The sequence below is a fragment of the Syzygium oleosum genome, unplaced genomic scaffold, assembly GCF_021117445.2.
Source record: "Syzygium oleosum isolate NSW1041296 unplaced genomic scaffold, Sole_v2.1 Sole_v2.01, whole genome shotgun sequence".
NCBI classification, from domain to species: Eukaryota; Viridiplantae; Streptophyta; class Magnoliopsida; order Myrtales; family Myrtaceae; genus Syzygium; species Syzygium oleosum.
Genome location: NW_026607485.1, coordinates 17,208,679 through 17,228,908, shown reverse-complemented (window position 1 = coordinate 17,228,908; position 20,230 = coordinate 17,208,679). Strand labels below are relative to the sequence as shown.

The window sequence follows — 20,230 nt, the reverse complement described above, 5'->3', positions numbered from 1 at the left end:
AACCAAGGCGACCTCGATTGTCATATAATTGCGAGGGTCTGTCGCTAGTTTCCTGCGGACACGATCAATCAAATAGATCGGTCTCTGTTGGCTCAAAACATTCCCTCGTCAATCCTTATGGTCGAAGGTCGAACCAAGGTCGAGTTCTTTGGTCGTGCGAACTCAATCCTGTAATGGTCTTACCCCTAAGGTTAGCATCCCGTAAATGTGCGGTTCCGGGTGAGATCTCACTATAAGTGCATTGGCCAAAATATTCATTTCATAAATCCTGGGAAAAGGATCGAAAATTCAGAATGTTACAGCGAAAGCCGCCGCTCTTCGTCATCGCTAGGCCGCCGTCGCTAGGCCGCCTCTTGGAGCCTAGAATTAAGTGAGTATAAGTCTCTAAATCCTAATTAGGCTAAGAAACATTTCTAGATAGGTTAGGTTAATTTAGGGGTTAAATTAGGGTAATTTAGGGGTAGTTAGTGGCTGGATATTGTGGCTACCTATGTGATGGTTTTTGGTGGATTATATTGCTGGTTATGTGGAGATTTAGTGGCCTAGAATGACCGAGGAAGTGGCTGTCCATATCGGGAATTAATTGGACTAAAATCGGTCAATTGGGGTTTAATCGCGAATTCCCGAGCATGCCTTGTTTGGTTGATGTGGTGGCTAATTTATGCTCGTTTGAAATCAATACTATGATGCCATGTTGTGTGTCCTAAAGTGGCCGATTATGGTGTAGCATGGCAGGCCTTGAGTGTGCGAGTTTGTTTCGTACTAATTACATGATTTATGTGCCATGCCGAAATATGTTAAATTGAATTGGTTATTTGAGCATGACTTGGCATAAATTGTTGATGTGCCTAAGTGAAATTGATTGGTCATTGTGCATGGTGTTGTTGCCCGAATGCCGGATTGCATGGCTACGTATTTCGCATGCTCAGCATTGGCTTGAGACGAGACTCGTGCGAATATGCGTGCCTGACATGAGCATGTGATCACCTAATTACCCTGATGCGTTTTACGCGGGGTTCAGATGAAATTGGTTGTGTGCACGCGTGATCATTATGAGTCTTGATGCGTTTTACGCAGGACGATGCCCGGTTCTACCGGAAGACGGCTAACCTGATGCGTTTTACGTGGGTTTTGGTCTGTAAATGGAGATCGGTGTTGCGCCTGATGCGTTTTACGCTGGCTAGAGACACTGGGCCTGATGCGTGTTACGCGGGCCATGAAGTGTTGGTATTAATTGATAAACCTGATGCGTTTTACGCGGGTCGAACTCTAATTGAGAAATGAGCAGTGTGCCGGTGTGCATTATTGAACCAGATCATGAGCATGAACATATTGATGGCATATGTGTGCAAGCATGTGCGCACCGATGATTCGTATGTGAGGCCGGCACTAATAAGTATGAGCATGCGTATGGCGTACGTGTGACTAAGTATGATCGCATATGTGCCATGAGTAGTTTTATGAACTGTCTAACCTGCAGGGTCAATTGTGTGCTTGATCTGGGCCCGAGGGCCTAGGTTAATTGATTATCAAATGTTACTAGTTATTTGTGCTTTGTTTGCCTGTCAGGAGGAAATGTTAGCCTAATTTAGGTTTATGGGGTTTTACTCGCTGAGATTCGTCTCATTGTTGTTAAAACCCAACTTTTCAGACCCTCGGCCCTGAGGATATCAAAAGTTCTGGTACGTTTTGGAATCCCGCATCAGATAGAGAGAGCGGTGACCGAGTACCTCGTAGGGAACGGGGATACGTATATTAGGCATTATACTATAGTATGGGTTGATGTAGGGGAAATGCATTACCAGACCCACGAGTATGTAGCTTGGTGCTTTAGGGACTACTCCGGGAAGTATGGACCTCTTCGGACTTTTGATGTCTCGTTCAACGGGCTGGGCGAAATGGATCCGCAGTGTGCCGACGGGAGACCTGGCGAGCCCCGAAGCTACGGCCGAGGGGAGTTCGAGTTCTGGTACCGGACCTGTCGTCTGGGAGGTGGATGAGCCGGGCCCGATGGATGAGGAGCCAGTGGATTGGGACTCTAACCCGGAGCCTATGGAGGAGGACCCCAAGCAGGAAGGCAAGCCTGAGGAGATGGATTCTGAGGAGGAGCCGGTAGAGGCCGAGTCTGAGCTGGATTCCTTAGACTCCGAGGTCGAGCTATCTGACAGTTCTTCATCTTCTGAGTCCTCGGGATCCGACCCGGACTGGGTTCCATAGGGTTAGCCTTAGCCTCAGTTAGGTCGAGCCAGTACTTTTTTGATTGAAGCCCCACCTTAGGTAGTAGTCTCACCACCTTGCCACCTACCCCTTTTTTGCAGTTAGTGGCCGTCGACCCGTTTTTGGTTCGAGATGTGTATTTTGGTGTAAATGGATAATGTATATGTTTCCCTGGTTAATACAAGTGTATATTTGTTATCCTGTTGTTTGTTGTTCATGCTATCCTTGGTCTGGTGTTTTATTTGTACTGGTGTTTTTACGTTACTTCCGCATGTGCAATGATCTCTGTTTGGGTGTTGGGGTCGGCGACGCGTCCTGGGACGTCACACACTTTCGACCTCGGCAGGGATGCTCGCGCGCCGTAGGGTTCGGGGCGTGACAAGCCCTCTTTCCCCCTAGTTTGGCACTCCCTTGGAGCTTAGGACTTGTGTGAGTGGAAACTCTAAACCCTAATTAGGCTTTTGTGCATTTTAAGCAAGTTTAGGGGTTATTTAGGGTAATTTAGGGGTTGTTTAATGGCTAGTGATTGGGGCTGATGGTGAGATGGTTTTGGTAGCCTAGTGTGATGTTTTAAAAGTGATTTAGAGGCATATAGTGGGCTGTGTTAAGGCTGAGTAGTAGTGGCTCGATTGGACTATATGTTGTTAATTTATGGTCTAAATGTGAATTACTATGTGGGCTATGATTGAACCATGAAGTGGTTGGTTTATGCATGGTTTGAAATTAATTGTGTGACGTTGTGATGTTGTATGGGGTGCTTGATATGGCCGCGAAAGGAGGATACATTGTGGGCCATAGACTCGTGTGATTCAATGACTTAATTGCATGATTTTTGTGCGCCGAATTGTGGTTCAATACCCCGCGTTAAACGCCTCAGGGCTTATGTGACCACACATACACATTCCACCAATTATTATCTGAACCCTGCGTAAACGACGCCTCAGGGCATTTTTAGGTGATCACATGCTCAATGCCATTCGCATAAACTCGCATGATTCACATAACATGCCGTCACTCAATATGCACGAAACCATGGCTATAACATCCAAAACTCAAGGCATCAATTGAATCTACAGTGAGCACTCAATTCACATAACAACATGCTCAATTCACCATTTAATGCAATTCAGCCACGGTCCATAATTTGGCACACCAAAGATCATGCAATTAAGTCATTGAAATCACACAAGTCTATGGCCCACAATGTATTCACCTTTTCATGGCCATATCAAGCACCCCTTGCAACATCACAACATCGCACAATTAATTTAAACCATGCCTAAATCCACCATTTATGGTCCAATCAAAACACCCATGTCAATACACCTTTAAACCATAGACTAGCAATATGTTGTCCATTCAAGCTCACATTATTCAGCCCTTAAACAGACCACTCTAGGCCTCTAAATCACCTTTAAATCATCACACTAGGCCACCAAAATCACCACATGATCAGCCCTAATCACCGGCCCTAAAACAACCCCTAAATTACCCTAAATAACCCATAAACTTGTCTAAAAATGCATCAAAGCCTAATTAGGATTTAGGGTTTCCACTCACCAAGGTCCTAAGCTCCAATGGGTGCCGAACTAGGGGAAAATGGGACGGACGGTCGCTGGATCACGCCGGACCAGCGGGGAACTCCGGCGGCTCCCACGGCGGCGGCGACGGGATGGTGGCTCTTAGATGAGTCGGATGGCGAGGGAGGATGATGGTGATGGTGGTGAGGCGTCGAAATGAAGAGGGGAAAGGTGAGGGTGGCGGTGGCGGTGGCCCGTGAGGCGGTAGGGCGACCGGCGGCGGCCGTCACATGGCCAAAGCGGGGCTGGTTGGTGGTGGTGGTGCCGAAAATGAGAGAGAGAGAGAGAGAGAGAGAGAGAGAGAGAGAGAGAGAGAGAGAGAGAGAGTTTAAACACAAAAGCTTGAGTGGGTTAGGTAACCAACCCCACTAACAATTACAAGACTAACCATTCCATTAACACTCCAATCTAATGGCCAAGATTCAAAGACCCATCAATTCTATCCAAAACCAAGGGCTAGAATTAATTCTAGAACAAAATATCTAGGGTCAAAGTTGGGAATGAGCAAGAGTGATGGGGGCAACATGGTCCATTAGTTTCGGCCACTCTAGGGGCTGAACAAGTCCATTTTAACCTCCAATAATTCGGAATTAATGCATAGGGTTCAAGGGCAAAAAGGTAATTTTTCACTCTCGGTCCAAAATTCAATTTTTCGACCAAACTGATCCCAAATATGATTGGCCACACTAATATGACGTTGTCCTTGAAAATTAGTCGCGTACGTTCGTGAAATTCAACACTCAAGTCCGGATTCAACTCGACGATCAATTTTGCACAAATGCGATTTTAGCGTCTCTTACTAGCGGGCGTCTTTTTAGGGGTTACGCGTATCGACCTAGGGTTACTCGAGTCGTGACGGTCTTGATTTCTAAGAGAACGCGAGGATTTATCACTAGTTCGGAGTAAGTTTAGGATTGTTCGCCACGCGTACTCTCGGCCGTGCGGAATCACCCACGATCCGATCGCACGTTGTTGGCAAACCAAATCCGTCGCCCTCCTTGGATCGGCCCACATTGGCTCAAAATATTCCTTCATCGTTCCTCGGAATCGAAGCTCGATTCACGGTCCAGTTCTTGGGTCCACGTACCATTTTCCTAGTTAGCCATTCCCTATTGGTCAGTATCCCGAGATTGATCAGTTCCGGACGAGACTTACTAAAACGAAATGAGAAATATATATTCATTTCATTGATCCCGAAAGTGGGTCGAATTCCGAATGTTACAGCCGGTATAACTACCGTGTCAAATACACACCACCTTCATGGGCATCCAAAGATGAAAATATCGTGCCTGACGGTTGGGGTGGAATGGATACTATTGAAGCTGACAAAAACATTGTGTCCATGATTACACCACTATTGATTAATCTTGATGAAGTGGATAGGCTTGAGGAAGAGAAGGATCATGTTGAACCAATTACCATTGAGCTCCCAATTGGTCAACTAAAGATTGAAGAGAAAGAGGTTTAGCTTATGATCATCACTTTGCCTCCAAAGGAGAAATTTGATACCAGATGTGTACCATGGGACTACACGCCTAAAGAAGTTGATGCAATAACTAGATCGGGAAGATGTTATGTCCAAAAAGAAGGTGAGCACGAGAAGAAAGGAGTAACTGAAGAAGATGTCAAGCAGTTGTTGTCAATCATGAGGACAAGTGAATATGAAGTAATTGAGCAATTGAGGAAGATGCCCGCACAAATTTCATTATTGGATCTTTTTCAAAACCTCAGAAAGCCACAAAATGGTGCTTATGAAGCTTCTTAATGAAGTACATGTTCCCAAAACGATCAACGAGGTGCAACTAGAAGATTTTGTTGGGGCTATTCTTTTGAAAGATCAGATAGCTTTTTCTAACGAAGATTTTCCAATGGATGGCCGTTCACATAACAAGGCCTTATTTATTGCCGTCAAATGCTGGGGCAAGGAAGTATCCCGCGTGCTGATTGATAATGGCTCCGCGCTTAATTCGTGTCCATTAAGCACGTTGCATCGTCTAGGAATTAATGAAGAGTTCGTCAAGCCTTCAAAGGTGACTGTACGTTCGTTCGATGGGATGAAGAAAGATGTTATCGGTGACATTGAGCTGGAAGTAACTATAGGCCCTGTGCCTTTCCTGATCGATTTTCAAGTGGTAGATATTCCAAGGACTTTCAACCTACTATTGGGGAGGCCTTGGATTTATGTGGCTGGCGCCATTCCTTCTAGTCTTCGTCAAAAAGTTAGATTTGTTATTAATGGTAAAATGATTACCGTGCATGGGGAGACGGACTTCATCACTTACAAAGAAAGTGCCATACCTTATGTCGAACCTGAGATAAAAGAAGAGCCCAGCTATCATTCCTTTGAGATGATTTCTATGATACAAATTCCCGCTGGTAGTGTCATGAAGTCTCCGGAACTTTCGACATCATCTATTATGTCTGGAAAAATATTATACCAATATGGATTCAACCTTGGTGATGGACTTGGGACAAAAGTGCATGGAATTAAAGAACCCATTATCCAATTTGGCACAAAGAAAAAGTATGGGGTGGGGTATGAAGTCATTAGTAATCACCATGGAGGCCGAGGCCAAGGTTAAAAGAATCATGAAGGCCGTGGAAGCCGAGGTGATCGAACCATTAACCCATCAACGTGGAAGGGTAAGGCTAGAGAGTTACCCTATCATCATATTCATATTAGAGAAAACTTTCCTGGGCCTCCCAAACTGCTTTCAAAAGAAAAATTACATGGAGAAGCAGAGTCTATCTTGCTGGGTTTATTTGAAGAGGACGTTATCAGCGTCGTTATAACTGAAGACGAAGACACCTACGCACTGGAGTAGGAAGATTCTTTTGAACCCTTTCCTTATTGTTGCCTTTACAATTTGTCTGTTTCATATTGATGTTGTTTGCAATTTCAATCCAGTTGCAATTTACATTCCTTTTGATATAGATGTAATTGCATTTTTCCATTCAATAAAAGTGTTCAATGTTTTGTTAAGGACGTATGGAAACAAAACCAAACTAATGATGAATATTGCTTTCACACGTGAGGCTTGAGGCTTTGGGTTTCCATATGACTCCTAATTGTGAAAACGGTTTTAAGAGCAAGGATGTCCAAGGATATGAGGATTAGCTCTATTCTCTTGCTCTCTTCAAAACAGATTTCAAAATAATTTTTCAAAATGGTTTTTCATTAAACCCCATGCATCAATTCATTTCATATGCAATTACTAATCATGTTTGTTATATGTCAGGCATGAGCATTCACACATCCATAATAGGTTCGTATGTGACCCAAATCTCTCCAAGGAGATCACTTGTGATATTGAAGTGGATAATGAAGATGAGGAATGGATCAGAAGAGAATAGATCCGTCATGAAGAATCAAAGCCACTCACGTTAGAGAAAACGATTACTGTTAATCTGGATAATAAAGAGAACCTAAAAGAGGTTAAGATTGGAGAAAGTCTTCCTTAGCAGAAGCAGAAAGAATAACAGATTTGCTCAAGGAATATCAAGATATATTCGTATGGTCCTATGCTGACATGCCAGGCCTTGATCCAAGTATAGTTGAACATGCTTTGTCAATTGATCCAAGTATTCCACCAAAGAAGCAAAAATTGAGGCGAACAAAGCCGGAATTAGCAAAGAAAATAGAAGAAGAAGTGATGAAATTACTCAAAGTCAGTTTCATCGAAGTAGTGCCATATCCAGAATGGGTTGCCAACATAGTAACCGTAATGAAGAAAGATGGTCGGGTGCGGGTGTGCGTCGATTATCGCGACCTAAATAAAGCAAGCCCTAAGGATGATTTCCCGCTTCCACATATCGATGTATTAGTGGATAGCACTGCTGGGTTCGAAACATTTTCATTCATGGATGGCTTCTCAGGATATAATCAAATCCTCATGAAGAAAGAGGATAAGGCGAAAACATCCTTCATAACGCCATGGGGCATATTTTGTTATAAGGTGATGCCTTTCGGTCTGAAAAATGCCGGTGCCACATATCAAAGGGCAATGGTAACTCTGTTCCATGACATGATGCACAAAGAAATCGAAGTATATGTGGATGACATGATTGCAAAATCCAAACAAGGAGAAGATCATGTTGAAGTGCTTCACAAATTGTTCGAAAGATTTAGAAAGTACAAGTTGCGACTGAACCCCAATAAGTGTGTATTTGGGGCAAAATCTGGCAAACTGCTAGGATTTGTGGTCAGTAATAAAGGAATCGAAATTGATCCTTCTAAGATCAAAGCAATATATGACTTGAAGACTCCTTCTACGGTAAAAGAAGTGATAAGCTTGTTAGGACGATTAAACTACATTGCCCGTTTCATCCATCAGCTTTCTGAGACTGCTAAACCATTCTTCAAACTGTTGAAGAAAAATGTCAAAGTAAAATGGGATGCAGAATGTCAACAAGTTTTTGACAAGATCAAAGAATATCTGGTATGCCCACCAGTGTTGGGACCCCCAATTCCTGGAGACCCGCTGATCTTATATTTGACGATTCACCATGAGTCGCTAGGAGCGGTGCTTGTATAAAGAAGACCAAATGATGGTAAAGAACAAGCCGTTTATTACTTGAGCAAGAAATTAACAACATTAGAAGTGAATTATCCAGCAGTTGAGAAGACATGCGTTACATTAATTTGGGTATTATACATATTAAAATAGTACACCCTTCGTCACCAAATTTTGCTAGTGACCAAGAATGACCCGATCAAGTATCTTCTTGAGAAATCTTCCTTGGTTGGGAAATTAGCAAAATGGCAAGTCTTGTTATCTGAGTTCGATATCAGAAGTTCATCCTAAAAGTTAGTCAAAGAACGAGCGATAGCAGACATGCTGACAGAAAATTCACAAAATATCACCAGTTCTGAAGAACGACTTGATGATCATATATTAACATTGGTCGATGATAAATGGACCATGTGTTGACACCTAATTTTTAGCTCATTTTTGTCATATTTTCAAAAGTTTCAAAATTAGGTCTAGGGATCTTGGCTAAGCCCGGAAACCTATTTCTAAAACCAAAAAATAATTTTTAAGCATTTTTTTGTATTTTTTCTGAATTTCTTTTAGTCAAAATAAGCAAGAAAATAAAAAGAAGTAAATGGAATCAGAAAATTCCATAAAAATAGTCACTAATCTTCTTTTAAATCCAATTTCATAAATACACTGTCAATTTTAGAAAATCTCAATCGGGTACATGTTTTTCCCAAAATTGGGCAAAATTAAACTCGAATTTAACCAAAAATGAAATTAAATTTTTTCTAGACATTTTTAGGTCATAGTGTCTTCACAACAATTGATTTTGGGACCTTTAAGCTGCGCATGACAACCATTCTGTGCCCGGGAACAGATTCTGCTCAGAAATGATTCTTTTTTATTCTGTGCCCGGTAACTGATTCTGAGCATTTGAAGGCGTTTGATAACTGGCCAAAATTTCTATTCCTGGAATAGAAAAAGAACAGAAATGCGTTTGATAATTGTAGAACTGATTCTATTCCAAAATTTTTTCAAATGCTTTTTAAAACTTGGTATTTACAATTGTCATGGAGCACTTACCAATTATTTTTTTCTTGTAAGTGAAGGAAACATGGTGCACATGATGATATGAATATACCAAGTATTTACATGGTGATGTCCTCATCAGGTCAAAGTGTCCATCAACACAAAGTAGCATCAATTGTTGAGAAATAGAATCTTCGCAGTATATAGAAAAGAAATAAATGAGAAAAAAAAAATCAGGACCATGATGCTGGCAAAGTCAATTTGCCAAAAATTCCCTTCTATCAATTCTTAAGGGGTGGGGCTACTTCCACCCCCATTTTAGATGGAACCACACGTTTTTGTTTTAAGTGAATTTTAATAATGTTTGAGAATTGTCTATGAATGAAATCAGACTCCTTGGTTTAAACAAAAAATTCCAATTGTTTTATCGATTCACACTTTTTGTACAGGACTTAGAATGGTCAATAATCAAGGAAAGAATATTCTGAGGTCATTTCGACCCTTAACTTTGAATGGAAAGTAAGTGAATTTTAATAACGTTATTAATATTTAACTGAGTATCAATGGCATAAGGGTGTTATTGTCACTTTATATAAAAAGGTGGTTTCATCCAAAATGGGGGTAGCAATAGTCCAGCCCTTCTTAGGGAGGTCAAGTTGATTCGATGCTTTGAAAAGAGAACCTCTAAGTAATGCAAGCACTCAGCCGCACAAAAGGAAGCTTAAGGTGCAGCTTGCTTGGCGAAATACGACAATTGTGGTGCAGAGATTCGACTTCGTGCATAAGTGGACAACCTAAAGTTGTTCTGCTCGGGTGATATGTATAAACATATCACTATATATAAAAGAAACGCTATTAAAATTCATCACTTCGTGCATAAGTGTATAGCCTAAAGGTCATACTTAAAATAGTCAGCAAACAAGATAGGCACACAAAAACTCAAGACACATAAGGATCCTTTCCCGTCGTTATATAGTATTTAAAAACAATATTACAAAAGTCGGAAATACAATATCATGGAATCTCGGGCATATTGTTATCCCTTGCCATTTTATTTGCAATACTTTTCCTAAGCATGTTTATCTCAACTGCTTGCTCATGTGATGTATCATCTGCAACCTCCACTTCTGTAGCTCCAAATGGATACTCCGGATCTCCATAATGAAAGAGAACCTGCTGAGGGCCTAATTTACACTAAAGAAAAAAGAATTTAGCAGACAAAACTCATTGGCCAAAAGAGTAAAATACAAGCTACCCAATGTATTTTAAAACATTTATCAGTTGTAGTGGATGTCCCGTGTAAACCCAAGACTCAAATCTTAATTCTTAAGAGCATATCTTATGCTGCTATTGGACTTGAGCCACTGGGTACTAAGGACTTGAATGTTGACGATATCTCCAAGAAATCAGTAGTTGTTGGGACTGTGGACAAAGAAAAAGCAGAAGAGAGGACCCGGAACAAAAACATAAGAAGTATCATCCTCTACTCTCCCTTGCCCAGCGTAAAAGCAGCCACGGTAAGAATCACAAGGAATTGCCTAAGTTTTTATGCTCTTTCTTTCTTTTGGTGTACTGAATCTGCAGTTATCTATACAGGTAGGAGCTCCTAGTTAATATTAAATAAAACTTCAAGTCCTCAACCTATAAAGGCCAAAGTAGAGAAGTTGCTTCTCCAAACTGTCCCTAGAAAAGTTTTGACCTGAACTGTTCTTGGAATTAAGTGAAAACACAAATAATAAGCCAAAATTATATTATAAAGTATGACATATTTGTGTGCATATGTTCATCTTTTTACGAAAGTCACAAAAATAACAATTGCAAGAATCCATATTACCACTAAGTTGAGGCTAGTACTAAAGGCTTGGGCTGAAGTTCCTAAAAGAAAGCTGTTTGTTTCAGCTAAGTAAAGAGCATAATGCCCAACAAACAATACCCATCTTTTCATGGCATGACCCATTTTGCAATTCACATGAAAGCATGGACTCTCAAAATCTCGCACTAGCTTTCCTCCTATTAATTGGCTCTACTCATCAGTACTGAACTCCCCAAAAGGTGAGATTTTCTAGTCATCTAAGAAGTTAAGTCACAAAATTGAAAAATAAACGGACTAGCATTCCAGTCCCTTGATCCAACGATGTTCTTATCAACATATAACTCACTATAAAGATACTTCAGGTACAGCAAGCTTGCTCACTGACAACTAATGAAAAATACACCCAGACAGCAGTGCAAATTAAGTCTGCTTGCCTACACACTAGAATGTTAATACTTCTAATGGTCTTCTTATGTGCATACTGCACAATATAATGCACCTACAGAAGTAATACAGATTGTCCACCATGGATAACCACAAGAAAGGCGGCCTTGGCCCTGCCAACAGTCCACAGGATTATCGGCAATTTCATGAAGTTAACATAGTCTTGTCATACCACATTCCAAGCCAAGGACCATAAGAAAAGCTCACATATCAATGAAACCTTCATTAAAAATGGTTCCTCTTGTTTTCTTTGCTTGGCATAACAAATGGCTCCATGAATCTCCAATTGATAATAATCAGAACTAGAACAATGAAGAGAGAAATCATTTCAATAACAGGTGAGGATTTTACCTTTGTGAATCAACTTGGACAAATTACAGAAAGCAATCGACAGAAGCGTGGAGCTGAATCCAGGCGAAACGAAGTTCTACTCAAATTGATTAATCACCAATCAGCCTGTGTAATCTGATGAACAAAAATAGCAGAACCATTTAACAAATGAAAATCACCACCCCCAATGCAAAAAGGATTGCCGTTGTGAAAAGCAACACGAGACAATTACCAATGACCAATACCATATCACCATAGTTGCATAAAACAACGTCACAAGTTAGAAAAAGAAAAAACTGGGAATGGAACCAATTGTGCAGTCGATGAGGAAAGTTCAGGTTTTGAGGGAAACCCAAGATTACAACACGTAAACGTGAAGTGGGAAGGCGTCAAAAAATGGGAATTTGAGGCCGCAAAATGAATTTGCGGAGATTCAGAGCCACGCAAAATAAACAGAGGCAGGGACATGATGGTGTTCTCACCAATTTGGTGGAGGGATTAGAGTTCACACAAAGGAACAAAATGGTTGAGATGTGACCTGGAGAGGCTAACGCAGGTGAGGATAGTGTTGGCTCGCAAGCGAGCCCTCGCCCAGATCGGCCGTCGCCAAGATGGGCGAGCGCGGCGGAACTCGTTCGAGCGAGCCCTTGCCCAGATCTGCAGCGGCGGCGGCGCTTGGGTAACCGTCGCCGATCAAGGCAAGGGCTCGCGCGACCGAGGGCAGCCGCGCGAGCCCATCTTGGCGACGGCCGAGGCTCGAGCGAGCGCCGCCCTCGCCCAGGTCGGCGATGGCTCTCTCGAGTTCGCGCCGCCGCGTGAGCCCTTACCCAGATCGGCGACGGCTGCCCTAGCGCCGCCGCCGCGACGGCGTCTCTCCATAGTTGCAACTCATCACCAAGAACTCACCTCAAACGAGAAGGAGCAGCCTCGTTGGTGAAGGAGCAGCAGTCGTGAACTCCACGAGTAAAATGAGTTCTGGGCAGGAGAAGAAAACGAAGTTGTTGTTTTTGATTCTTTTTTTTGTTCCAGAATCAAGAAGCTACTTTTTTTTTATTCTTGATTCTGTTCTAAAACTGATTCTGGGAACAATTTTTTACAAAAATGTGCCCAGAATCAAAAAATTAAACAAACACATTTCTGTTCTCAAACTGATTCTGGAAACAAAAGAACAGAATGAAACACTATTTGGCACGTTGTCATGCGCAGCCTTAATTGCATAATGGTCAGTCCAATTTCACAATTTGATGTAAAAATAAAAAATCCCCAAAAATTGATTGAAAATTAAGAATTTTGAACCTAAATTGGGAATCATGCCCAAAATGAAATTTTCGAAATGTGAGATTATCATTTTTAGGGTTAATCAGGGGTGAGTAATGCAATTTTGGCATCAATTTTGCCTGATCAGGTCATTAAGACCTTGAATTGAACAAAACCCTATTAATCCGATATAAAAATGAGAAAATCTTGGGCACAATTATAATGAAAATTGGGGAAAATTATATGTTTGGATTCGGAACATGCTGGGAAATTCAATTTTAGGGTCAAATTTCGAAAATTCGGTCAAAATTAGATTTAATTTGCAATTTTATGCAAAACCGGAACTGCCGGGTCGGGCGGGTCAACCCGACCCGACCCGAACAGTCCTTCTTCCTCGCCCGACTCGGCCAAAACGCAATAAACCCAGAATTTCCCGCGAGTGTGCCTATGACTTTGCCTACTTATCCCGATCAATCTAGCACGTGTTTGATCGAGATGCCAGCTGGAGAATCTCCAGCTGGCACAGGTTAACGACTCCAACCGATTGGGAGTCAGTTTCAACGATTTTTGAGCGGGAAATCGAAGAACAAAAAAGAAGAAAAAAACTGAAGAAGAAAAAGAGAAGGTATTCGAGAAAATTCCCGAGAGAGAGAAGAGAGAGAAAGAGCGAGAAAGAGAGAGAGAGAGTGTTAGAGACGTGTAGAGGATTCAAAGATCGAGTGATCGGTGTTTTCTTCGACGAGAAAACGCCGGCGAATCAGCTCTGATTGTGATCCTCCACGTCCGGCGAGCCGGTGGCGAAGCCAGTCCGCGAAGGTCCGAAAACAAGCCCCGGCCGGCGATTCCAAAGCTACGGTCTTGAAGCCGTGGTGTTAAGGAAGAACTCTGTGACCATCACTGGTCTCGGAACCTCGTCGGATCATCAAACGAAAGCGGTAAAGATCGCTCATTGCCCTATTTTTGAAAAAATTCCAGAACCCAAGTTTTGATGTTCATGCGATTTTCCTTACGATTTTAGACTTGTGAATGTTTGAAGCTAGTTTCTGATCATGTTTTATGTTCCTTGATTGCATTTTGGCCATAAAAACTGCATAAAACCTTCTCGGCCACCATTGCCGAAATTCGCCGGAGCTCGCGAGGTGCTCGCCGGAGTGTCACCATGGCCAATGGCCGTTCAAGTAGGCCTTCCCTAACCTTGTATGATGATTTGATGTCTATTTTGAATGATTTAGACGGCCAAGGAGGTTAGAATTAGGATTAGCAATTCTGGAAATTATAAGTTTAGAAAAGTTTACAAGTTAGGCTATTAGGATCAATTTTTCGCCAGCCGGAGAAGGTCCGACGGCGACCGGAATAGGCTAGATGGAAAATAGAACATATGGGCTTGCTAATGGTATAATTAGAATGACCAAAATGTCACCGGAAGGTCGCCGGCGGTGAGCCCGAACCGGCAGTCTTGAGAACAAAAAAATGCAAATCCATGCACACCAATCGTTTGTTAAAATGCCTAAATGAGGGAAACCCAAAACGGTGCCGTTTTGGCACCGTGCTCGCCGGCGACGGCCGGTTCGGCCGAGGCCGAACCGGTCCGAACCGGTCTGGTCCGGTTCATTCCCCTCGGCACGAGAAAAAAATTCAAAAAATAGAAAAATTCTAAAAAAAATAAATAAATCACAAAAAAATTGAGATTTTCTTAGAAAATTAGGAAAATTTGTAGAAAATTCACAAAAATCATAAAAATCACAGAAAATTCAGAAAAAATTCAAAAATTTTCCGAAAATTCATAAAAATTTCGAAATTTCAGAAAATACAAATAAAAATTTTGAAAATTCTGAAAAATCAATAAAAAAATTGAAAAATTAGAAAATTCACCAAAATTTCCAGAAAGTCATAAAAAATCATTTCTCGATTTAAAAATTTTTCCGAAAAAAAAAATCAATAAAAAAAATCAAAAATTTTGAAAATCCACAGAATGATTAAAAATCATTGTCGCCAGTCATAAAAAGTGAAATTTGGATTTTCCAAAATACCTAAGTGACATAATTTGGAAAATTCCAAATTTAGGGCCAAAACCCCTAAAAACCCCTAAACCCTAAATAATGAAAGGAACAAGCTATTAAAGCTTTGTTAGGGTTTGAGTAGGTTTTCATTTCTAGTGACCAAATTAGGGTTGCTGTGATTGATTTGCCATTGGATGTGCATTTGATTCTTGGATGCTTAATTGTCTGTCTATGATTAGATTAGTGAAGTGACCTTAGGGATCCGTGTGATACGCTAGACATGCCATATCGTTCTTAGATACCGAAAGGGCGTTAATGGTCTCAATTTGGGATCGTTAACGTAACCAAGTCCCTTATCCAGAATCTTTGGTTCGTAGAATTGCGGTATTTCTCCTGTACCTCAATTAGGTTTCTAGTCGACCTACCGTAAATGACTAGTGGCGACTCCAGGTTTAAATTTAGATCAAACAAACCCCGCTATCACGTGAGGTATGGTCTGGGAGAAGCCCGTATAGAAAAATACCTCCATCGTAAAGCACGCGAGAGCGTGGTGCGACAGGCTTGGTGACTCCGCTGGGGAAATCTTAAATTTCTAAGTGGACTTAGGCCTAGATAGAACGATATGCATGCATTTGTGCTCGCAAGGATCCCAGGTACGTTCCACTAATGGCGTATTAAATGGTGATGCAGGTGGGAGGTATAAGGGGTGTAGTCTATGCTTACCTTTGTTTTGCAGGATGGTGTTAGAATTGAAGGTGATTTTGACCAAATTTTTAGAAGTGCCGTTTGGTTATAAATTGTAGTGCTTGCCTTTAAATTACTTTAGCACTACACTTTCCGCACACACTATCCGTGGCCCAACCCCGGCTACATTTAGGATCACCCTTATGAGGTATGTGTTTAGGCAAAACTATGAGCCGATTGCTCATGGGATTGTTTAAATACGATACCGATCACCGAGATGGAATAATATTCCATTACTTTAGGCCGATCGCCTATTGGAATGGAATCTCTTGTCCATTAAGGTGGTGACCTTGAGCCCTTAGTATATCCCCACCCTTTTAGGTGTCAAAGCCTCACTTGTTGCATATGACTGTCTTTGTGGTTGGTATACCTAAAACAAGCAAAAATGTGTCGATAAGTAAGTGTCGTTCCACTTCTCTCATCTTTTCAATTATGGAAAGTTAGTTGACACCATTTTGTTAAAAAATGCCCAAATGACAATCAATGTTTGGACAAAATGCCTTTTCATACTAGAATGAATGAATAGGGTGGCATGCTCCATTTGTTCACATTTTTCATTTCTAGATGGAATGTATAGGTCCATGATGATTTTCAATATAATTCAAATAGATTGAATGCTCAAGATGTGACAAATACAATCCCATTTGCCGAAAGTCTATTTTCGATGTATTCGAAGTTGTAAACCATAGGGTAGTACTTTATGGTCAAAATGGAGCATGTCAAAAGGCATTTGCTTTAAACATTGGTTTCATTCACATTTTCAAGTATATGATCTTTTAAGGCATAAATGGATTAGAAGTGGCATTTGTATTACGTCATAAGAATACAAATGTGCTTTACCTCCATTTTGTCCATAAAAGGACATATAATTAAAATAGGGGCATTTAAAATTAATCCATGGTGACTAATAATGAACTTTTTGCATGGTTAGATCGAAATGGGGAAACTAGACATACAAGTCATCCCGGTTCCAAGGAAAGAGCTTTTGGCATGGTGGATGAATATGACTAAAGGCAACAAAGCCTACGTGAGTGAAAGATTGGGATATTTGTTCAAACTCATCAATCTAGAGTACCAAGTGAGCTTGATTCAAGCATTATCCCATTTTTGGGAAGTTACCACCGCCACATTCCAATTAGGCGAGCATGAGATGGTACCTACATTAGAAGAGTATAAGACGACCATTGGGATTGATTTCGAATCAAGAATCGTTGAGCCCCCAATTGGATTGAAACCCACGAGTGTCATAGCCAATTTTTGAACTTGAAGACTCCTCAAGTGGAAAAGTTGATCAAGTCGAACACCGGGAAGTTCCTTTATCCTACTTGGTGGCTAATTACTCCAAATTGCCAAAGGAAACTGGGAGTACTTCCGCGAGAGTCTTCATCCTTGCTTTCTTCGGGTTCATCTTATTCCCTACATCAAAGACCAGATTGAATCCTCTTGTTGCGGTGATTGCTAGGCAAATTTGCCTAAAATGGGATTTCTCCAATATGCTTTTAGCGGAAACCATCATTTCTTTGAACAAATACCAACGTCACCAAAAAGGTGTACTGCAAGCCTCAGGCGGGTTACTTTCTGTATGGTTCATTTCCCATATCCGACCTTGGGAATGTCATATGCGCATTAGAGAGATCGACTTATCTACCAACCTTATTGAGAGGTATTCGAAGCTCCAAGACAAATTGCCAAAATACTCTTTTCATGAGTGGGCAAACTTCATTAGGGCATTGACTCCCGACCAATTCCAATGGAGAATTCAATGGCCAAAAATAGTGACAGCTCAAATCACTTGTCAAGAAGGCAACTTGGTGCCATTGCTTGGATTGAATGGTGGAGCCGCTTATTGCCCACTAAGAGTAGTACGACAATTTGGAATAATTCAACAAGTTCCACCTACTTGGCATCCCGAGGAATTCACATTTGATATACCACAAAAATCCCAATCGGAGAAAGAAAGTAAGGAGTTGCAAATAAAGGTTCAGAAGATCATGTATTCCTTGAAGAAATCAACCAAGCAAATAGTGTAATGGCCCGAAGATTTACAAGGAGAAATGAAGCTCTTCTTGGCATCCAACGAGTACATAGAATGGTTGAAGGATAAAAGACCGATTGATGTCGAACCATATGTACCTTTGAGTATTATTACCCATCTTGATGAGCCATACATTCCGGAGTACATTGTGCCGAGCACGCCAGGTGTCGAGCCGTACGTTCCCGAAGAGGTTACGATTGACGTGGAAGAATGGGAGACACGAGTCAAGGAATATAAAGAGACTGAAGCTACCTTAGCTAGCAAGAGGCTTAGACTTGTTTAAGCTAGTGTTTCCCCATTTTGATGTAAAACATTGTAATATGAATCTTTAAAATTAAAACAATTACTTGATGCATGATTGTTTGATGAAGTTTTAAAACACATTTCGCATAAAAGAAACAATCACCATGGATTACAATTCTTTGAATTGTATGGTTCCTTGAGAAAAACATTGATGAGAAGTTTTATACAAGGCTAAGGCTTGTGTAAAAGTTCTTATCCTTGTTAATCACAAGAAAACATACAATTGAAAGAATATAGGTCTTCATATTCATTTCATCAATTCTAATATCTCGATGGTTTTCATGAAAGCAGGTTGTTTAACAACGGAAGGTAGAAGACCTCGAACTCGCTTGCAAATAAAAATGGCTGAGGAAGAGACTCGCACTCGGTTAGCTGAAGTAGAGAACCAGATGACACAAATGGCTGCCATGATGGCAGAAATGAAGACCTTCATTATAGCTGCGAGGGGATCTTATCCTATAGTTTCAAATCCAGGAGCTGCAAATACCGCTGAGGTACCTGTTGAAGAGACAATAAGAAGTAAAGAATTAATTGAGGAAAATCCTCCAAAATCTGCACCTGAAATGGTGGATTTGGAAGAAGATATTCGGGTTAAAAAGACATCCAAGGATGAAGAGGAGGCCAAACGATTGGCCAAAATTGAAGAATGCCTTGCAAGCCAAGGATATGAGCTTCAAAGATTTGATAGATTATCGCCTTACGCAAAGGTGGTGGTTCCATAAAATTACAAAGAACCGGAGTTCGTGAATAAATATGACGGAACTGGCTATCCTAAAAGCCATTTGAAATATTATCTCCGTAAGATGGCAAGATATTCAGATAATATGCCACTTCTTATCAGTACATTTCAAGATAGCTTTAAGGGAGCACCCTTGGCATGGTATACCGCTCTTGATATAGAAGATTTTACAGAATGGGACCATTTGGCAGGAGAATTCCTTCGCCAATACAAATTCAATGTCGAAGTACTCTCAACCCGGGAGGATTTAGTTAGAACCAAGAAATGAAGAAACGAAGGATTCAGAGCCTACGCTCAAAGATGGAAAGCTGTAGCCTCACAAGTCAAACCGGCTATAAGTGAGGACGAGCTTATTGAACTCTTCTTGAAGTCGTTACCAACTGAGTATTACGACAAGTTGCATATATCGGGCTGCCAAACATTTACCATGCTGGTGAAGGTTGGTGAAAGAATCGAATGGTCATTAAAGGAGAAGAAATCTCAAGAGGCGATAGCACGGAGACCGTATCCTAGAAGAAAGGATAAAGAACCTATACGTGACATGGCTATGGTATCTAGCCCTAACGTTAATCAAGCTTCATTCCCAAAGCAGTCCAATGTCCGTTGGAGAAGTTCAAAGCCATTCGAGCCAAAGAAAAAGCCCGTAAGGCAATTCACCCCGTTGCCACGGCCGTTGTCGAAACTACTACCGATTCTGTTGGAAAGGCATTTGGTGGCCAAAGAAATGCTAAGAGATAATCCTACAAGATTTCCCTGGTACGATGAGTCGAAGACTTGCACATACCACATGGGAGAAAGAGGGCACGGTGTGGACAATTGTACAGTCTTGAAATACAAAGTCCAGCAACTCATAGACAAGAAGATATTAAGCTTTCAAGAGCCAGAGCCAAATGTGCATCAGAACCCTCTTCCTGAGCACAATGTGGTAAATATGGTCCTTACAGAGGAAGAAATAATAAGGCCCGATGAAGAAGATGAATATAAGACCAAATTAAAGTCAGCCCGACAAGGAGATGCTCGCTTTCGCCATGAAGCATTCTTAAAATGGGAGGTTATAGATAACTTGGGAGAAGATTCTGGCAAATACAACTTCCAAGTAAAATATACTCCACCACCGTGGGCTTTTAAAAATGAAATGATTGTGCCCGATGGTTGGGGCGGTATGGACGATGAGCTCAGCAAACAAAAGAAGATTCCTTCCTGTGATGAGGAAGATATATTTGAAGAGCAAAAAGAGAGGATTCGGCAGGGTGTGTCACGC

At 41.3% G+C, this 20,230-nt stretch overlaps 1 long non-coding RNA gene across 1 annotated transcript; it reads right to left on the bottom strand.

Moving 5' to 3' along the window:
• Nucleotides 1-11,395: 11,395 nt before the first annotated feature.
• On the bottom strand, nucleotides 11,396-12,908 carry LOC130137746 (uncharacterized). The gene is made up of 2 exons (XR_008816119.1): nucleotides 12,798-12,908; nucleotides 11,396-12,026 (listed from the first exon to the last, which is right to left on the bottom strand). It is a non-coding gene; the product is annotated as an uncharacterized LOC130137746 (long non-coding RNA).
• Nucleotides 12,909-20,230: the final 7,322 nt, after the last annotated feature.